At 38.9% G+C, this 7,035-nt stretch overlaps 1 pseudogene; it reads left to right on the top strand.

Moving 5' to 3' along the window:
- Positions 1-3,402: 3,402 nt before the first annotated feature.
- LOC102125564 (GPN-loop GTPase 3 pseudogene) lies at positions 3,403-4,037 on the top strand (annotated as a pseudogene).
- Positions 4,038-7,035: the final 2,998 nt, after the last annotated feature.

Here is a 7,035-nt window from a genome sequence, read left to right as displayed (position 1 = left end):
AGCATAAAAGCTGAATGGTAGCTCATGATCACACTCTGTTCTGCCAATAAGACAGTTTATTTTAACTCGCTGTTCCCATATTTTGAAAGAGACTGACTTCTGCAGAAGTATACAAATCAGAGATATTATCAACCCTGAACTCCCAGTAACTTTATTTTTATTCTACATGGTCACACAGGCTACTGGAGTTAATGTCCTATAGGCATGTGGGGATGCCGGGCACCTGGCAGGTATACACGTTGATCAATTCATTTGACCACATTTTCTTGCAAGGAAAATTTTCCTTAATGTGTCTTCAAATAGAAAAGTCTATGAGTAATCAAATGTGAGTGACAGAAGGGTAACGTTATTCCACTAATGTCCCCTTTAAAAATTTTCCCCCTGAGCAACCATAAAGAATAAAAATAGTGATAATTATCAGTTCTCCATTTTTGCTGTGGAAGCTGGGGAGCTATGAAACAAATATACAGCTCAGTTTCTCAGGACATTAAAAAATGCATTATGCATGTTATTCTCACCCTAGTGACAACTTACTTTTTTTAACTATTGTTTTTTCTCTGACCTGATCCTCCCCCTTCCTTCCTTCCTTCTTTCCTTCCTTCCTTCCTTCCTTCCTTCCTTCCTTCCTTCCTTCCTTCCTTCCTTCCTTCCTTCCTTCCTTCCTTCCTTCCCTTTCTCTCTCTCTTCCTTTTCTTTCTTTTTTTCTTTCTTCCTTTCTTTCATCTTTTATATCACAGAAAGTTTCCTCCAATCATTTTTCTAACAAGGTAGAGTGCAAACAAAGGAATAACAAACTTCCTTTAGATGTGAGAAATGTGGATCTTTTAAAGTGTTATTTTCAAGAGTCTTAAGGCAACATTAGGATAATAACATAACATGAAAACTGTGGAGATAAATTGTGATCTCACGTGAGCCCCAGGATGGCCTTTATTAAATCATGCTTACTTCTTAGAGGGCTGGGAAGACATAAGCCAGTGTTTCAGAGAGAGTCTGAGGGGTGAAAGCTTTTCTCTCCCCAACAATGGCATATTTGTAGTAGAATATTCTCATAAGAGTCTTGGTGAACAAAAATATACAGGGATAGAAGGTGGAATGGAAGGAAGTCCATTTCAGAAGGAAATAATCCCAACATAACTTTCAGGATATAACAATAGGTTATTAACTGGTGGATTTGGCAGGGAAAATTCTGCTACATCATTTTTTAAATCTTTCTTCTTCTTCCTTTCTTTTAAATTTTTATTTTTATTTTTAGAGACAGTCTAGCTCTGTTGTCCAGGCTGCAGTGTAGTAGCACAATCATAGCTCATTGCAGCCTCCGACTCCTGGGCTCTAGAGAGCCTCCTGCTTCAGCCTCCTGAGAGCTGGGTCTGCAGGTGTGCACCACCATGCCCAGCTAATTTTTTATTTTTTGTAGAGACGGGGATCAGCCTCTATTGCCCATGCTGATCTTAAACACCTGGCTTCAAGTAATCCTCCCACCTCAGCCTCCCAAAGTGCTGGGATTATGGACATGAGCTACTGTGCCCAGCATGAAATCATTTATGATGTGTTGACCATTTTTCAACTGGATATGAAGGCAGTATAGACACACAACTGTGAATTTATCAAGACTTGTGCTCTGTTTGTTTAGTTTCTTTATATGGGAATTTTCAAACAAATGTAAAGTGGAGGCATGTACACTGCAGTAGGTAATGGCTGTATCAGTCAACACTTAGCCTTGGTTGTCATCACCTATCTTCACCTATGGACCAAAGATATGGTCCATCACCTATCTTCACCTATGGACCACCTGTCATCACCTATGGACCAAAAACACAGATAGAGTCTAGAAGAATGCACAAAGCAGCTTTTCACCAAGGGCTAAGTTTCCATTCTACTTGCTAACCCACACAGAATGCATAGAAAGTGGAGATTAGAGAGTGACTTCTACACTCCATTCAGCAGATTCCAAGTTTCTCAATGTCCATGAAGAGTCTTCGCTCTAGAGCCTCAAGGTTACTAAACTGCCACTTTTCAAGGTTCCTATTCTTGCTTTCTCCTCCATGCCTCAGTCTTTAACTCCTTTTGTCTTCCCAGTTTTTTCCAGATTCTGCCCATTTGGTCTCTTGAAGGGGTTGGCAGTCACTCGGCTCTATGGGTTTTATTGCTAGGTGGAGCCATAGTGAAGTTTCTATAACATAATCAGACTTATTATTTCAAGGCCAAGACTGATCTACTTTTATCAGTTAGAACTCCTTAGATTGCAAGTGACAGAAAGCCCAAGCCAAGGGACTTGGGTTAAGTTTGTCCTCAAGCACTCGCTTGTTCTTTTGGCTTCTAGTATGTCCTTGCCCTCATCTACTCAGGCTTTCCTACCAATTGCTGGCTGGCTATTCTATAGTGACTTAAGGTTCAACATCAGACACAGATACAACAGCCTTGCACAGACTTCTCCACCAGCAACATAGTTTCATAAAAATCTAATCCCTATAACAAACCTTTTAATCTATATTACTTCTCGTGGTTCTACTTCGCTGACTAATAATATGCCTTTACATAAGACATTCCAAGGTCTTGAAACAGTCTATGCGCATTGTATTAATCTGTTCTTGCACTGCTATAAATAAATACCTGAGAGTGAGTAATTTATAAAGAAAAGATGTTTAATTGGCTCACAGCGCTGCAGATTATACAGGAAGTATGGCAGCATCTGCTTCTTGGGAGGCCTCAGGAAACTTACAATCATGGCAGAAGGCGAAGGGGAAGCAGGCATGTCTTACATGGCCAGAGCAGGAGCAAGAAGAGGTGGAGGGGCAGGCTAGGCAGGTGCCACAGACTTTTAAACAACCAGATCTGGTGAGAACTCTATCATGAGAACAGCACCCAAGGGATGGTGCTAAACCATTCATGAAGGATCCACCCCCATGATCCAATCACCTTCCAGCAGGCCCCACCTCCAGCACTGGGGATTGTAATCCCCAATGTTGGAGATTTGGTGGGGACACAGATATAAACCATATCACACATATATTCTGTCTGCCACTCTCTTGATGAAAAATTGCAATCTAGTTTAGACAGTTGGTCTTAGTAATAGCGAGCATTCTCTTTTTATGTTTTATTGAAGTCATTAGTACAAATAATTATAAAGCTTGAGTCACTATTTAATATCATGTCATAAGCATTATTCATGCCCTTGCACAGTCTTTATAACCATAATTTTTAAAAGGCTTGACAATATTTGAGTGGATGCTCTATAATTTCATTATTCACTTTCCTATTGTTGGCACTGTAGGTATTTTCCAATATTTTACTGTTATGAATAATGATCTGAGGTACTCCTTCATGCATATAATTTTTCCATATTTTTGGAATATTTGGTTAGTCTATAATTTCATAAATTGAGAGTAAAGATATGTAAAAGGTATGAACCTTCGTATTGCTTTTGATTCATATTGTTTAATTGCTTTCAGAAGGACTAGGACAATTACAATCCCGTTAGTAATTGGTAATATCCTTGCTAACTTTGATTGTCCAGCTTGGACTGAGTTGTACATTCACCTGACTGTGATGAAGCAACTGGTCCTGCAGCTTGAGCAGTGGGGTTTCTGAGTCTATGGAGTTTTTTCTTGTTGATTCTCAGTTCATGGTGGAGTCATTCAAGTGTATTTCTGGCATCTTGGCAGTCCTAAGTGCCATGCTCTCTCTAGAAATTCTACAAGTTAACATCGTGATCAAAATGTAGCTGCAGAGTAAAAAAGCTAAAAAGGAAACTGAGAGTTTCTAGATCCAGACATGGATTCCTTATTCGATTATTCTACAAATGACTTAAGAAGCAAAACATTCAAAAAAGTAACTAAAGCTGTATGTGGACTGATGACTGCAGCATAGTTCTCTTCTTACCTCATGATCAGTCAGATGAAGAAAGTATGAACATTGTATTATAGCATATTGATTTTGCCATTCAATGTGGAGAAGATTCAAAATTTAAATAACTAAAGGAACATGAAAATAAGTCTTGTATGTTTGATGAATATTTTCAAGGACACCAGGATGAATGAAGAGTTTACTAGGGAGTAACTGTCCATACGTGAAGAGCCTGTGGCCAAACCGGTAGAATATTCTTCTCTTCGAAGGATGCAGTAGTAGAAAGCTACATATTTTAATGAAATAAAAAGTACATTTTTTTTATCAGCAGCATGCTTGAATCAAGTTTTGAATTATTCTGAAACTGTTGCTGCTTAATGTGGAAACTTGTAGTGTTATTTTGAGAGCATCAGTTTAAATTTAAAAGTCAAAATTGAAATGAATGCACATAGATTTGTATATAAATTAGCTGTGCAACAGTTAATAAGGCTAGTACAACCTTATTTTTACTGTTTGTATTGTTTTTGAGGTGCAGGAATTGTTGTAACAAAATATACATGTCTTTCCAGAGGGAAATGTCTGGAAGGATATAGATAAGACTACTGCCCATCTGTACCTTACCATTTCCCTACATTGGAAATGTATTATTTGTATAATTAAAAAATTTAAAAGGGAATATCATTTTAAAGTCTTTCCTGATTTAACAGAAAAAAGTACCTATTCAATTTGAAAGGCATTCTATATTGCCTGTTTTATGCTAGTATCTATATTCTGCTTTACAATATCTAGAAAGTATCAATATCTTTACTGATCCAGAGTACACCTGAAATATGTGAAAGACACTTTCCCTAGACATTAATTTCTGAGTTGTGAATGCAATCTGCCAAAAATCTGAGGATTTGACCACATATTTTCTAATTAAACTAGGATACTTATTTGGATCATTTTTGTAATTGGAAAGGTTAAGAGAATCATCAGTGGAGACAACGTTGAGGCTATAAAAACACTGCAATTAATATCTTATCTTTTAAAATTTTAGGCAATAGCACTTTTGCTCTTCAGAATAGCATCTTAAGAGAAAGCATATTGAATTCAATCTGTTGTGTGAAATATTTTCAGTTAGAGAAGGTACAGTATGTATATATAAATGAATGTACAGACTGCTGATGATTTATTTTGGATCTATAGCAGCCTTGGAAATAGAACTGAGTTTTATATAGATCTTTCAGAGTCAGGGTAGCCCTAAGCTCTTTATAGAGCAGTAATTTTGGCTGTGTCTAAATAAGACCCATCCTTACAGCTGAAAGATAAAAAAAATTCAGATAATGAACCATTTAATTTTTTCTGTATAATGTCACATAAATGGTTTGATTTGGGGCTTCCAAAACTGCATGGCTATTTTGGCTTTATGGATGCATCTTTTGCAAGTCTCAATGCCCTGTAAAAGTGGGAAGGCTGTCAGAAATATCTTTAAGTAGGCCGGGTGTGGTGGCTCACGCTTGTAATCCCAGCACTTTGAGAGGGCAAGGTGGGAGGATCACTGGAGTCCAGGAGTTTGAGACCAGCCCGGGCAACATTGCGAGACCTCACCTCTAAAAATAAAAACAAAATTTACCATGTGTGGTGGTGGTGCACACCTACAGTCCCAACTACTCAGGAGACTGAGGTGGGAGCATCACTGGAGCCAAGGACTTCAAAGCTGCAGTGACCTATCCAGCCTTGGTGACAGAGCAAGTTCTTATCTCAAAAAACAAAAAAACAAAAAAGAATGTCCTAGGCAGCCTACCGGGTAGGGGATGAGAATGCTTTTCCTGGCAACTAGTCATGGAATCAGCATGGCACTAGTGAGTTCAAGATGCTGCCCAGGAATACAAGGAAAGCTCTGTCTCAAAAGGAGCAACTCTAGCCTGGCTGTGGTGGACTAGCTACAGTGAGAAGTAATTGGAGTAGTCAGTATTGCTGATGATTTCCTGGCTTGCCCTCAGACAGGACCCATCAGAGCCCCTCAGTTGCCTGGCAGGTAAATACATGTATGTGACGCTTCCTACCTTATGTTCAGGAGTAAGTTTAGCACACGCGTCTACAAAGAGTAGCCTTTTATATCCTGAACTATGCATTTTGCTATATTAATAGCAATGCCTCACATTGGTATAGATTTTCTGAGTTTCTCAAACCCATTTATATTTCCTTGGATTATCCATACAATAACATCTCAGCCATTAGCTGCAAGTCTTCTCAGTTCCACCTCTATGTACCTCAATCTTCGTCTTCTCCCTTCTGTCCTTCTAGTTGAAATCTTTATTCTTGCTTGGACAACTTCAATTGCCACTGAGCTGGTTGTCCTACTTATTATACTGCCTGATGCTATGACAACCTCTTCTCCATAAAACAGCTTGAGAAAGCTTTAAAAATTATATCTCATGACATATTTCTGCTTCCTTAAATCCTTTGTTGCTTTCTAAAGAGCTTGGGGAAAATCTGACCTCCTTACTGTAGCATGAAGGCCCTGCCTGATCTGGTTCCTTCTGACTTGCCCAGCCCATCCTTCTCTTTGTCTCACCCATGGCCACATAGGCCTTTTCTAAGTTCCTTGAGAATAATCCAAAACTGTCTTCTGTGAGGAACCTTGCACCTGCTGATGTGTCTGCCTGAAAACCTCTTTGTATGGCTGAATCCTTCTCATCCTTCAGGCTTTAGCTCAAATATCTCAGCCTTCAAGAATCCTTCCTCTACAAATGGGACTTCATGAAGAATGTGGGACTCAGATAAGGATGCACAACTTTAAAAGCATGGAGCTGGACAGAACCTAGTTCTTCCAACTCCTCATCCATGATGCCTGCCATGATGTATGCCAACCTGTGATTTAGATGCATTTCTTCTGTCATGAACTAAGGAGATGCTAAATTATAGGGACAATGTCTTTTATGTTTGTTTGCTTGCATTATTTTGCAGACTGGAAAATGGGGAGAGTATTGCAGATGTTAAATAATTTCTGAGTGATTGAGACTGATTCTGGCAGGAAAGATTCTGACCATTTGAGAACCCACACAGATGTGTGCTTACCATCTTTCACAGAGACACGCACACATGGGTCCCTTTTAAAAATCTATAGAGAGACAGCTCTCCTTGCTCTATATTTGTCTGAAAGGACCCTGGAGATTTGCATTTAAAAAATACCAGGAAACATCTCAT

Source organism: Macaca fascicularis, chromosome 9 (assembly GCF_037993035.2).
Source record: "Macaca fascicularis isolate 582-1 chromosome 9, T2T-MFA8v1.1".
NCBI classification, from domain to species: Eukaryota; Metazoa; Chordata; class Mammalia; order Primates; family Cercopithecidae; genus Macaca; species Macaca fascicularis.
Note: the sequence above shows the minus strand (reverse complement) of the source record. Positions and strands in the feature narration are given on the sequence as shown.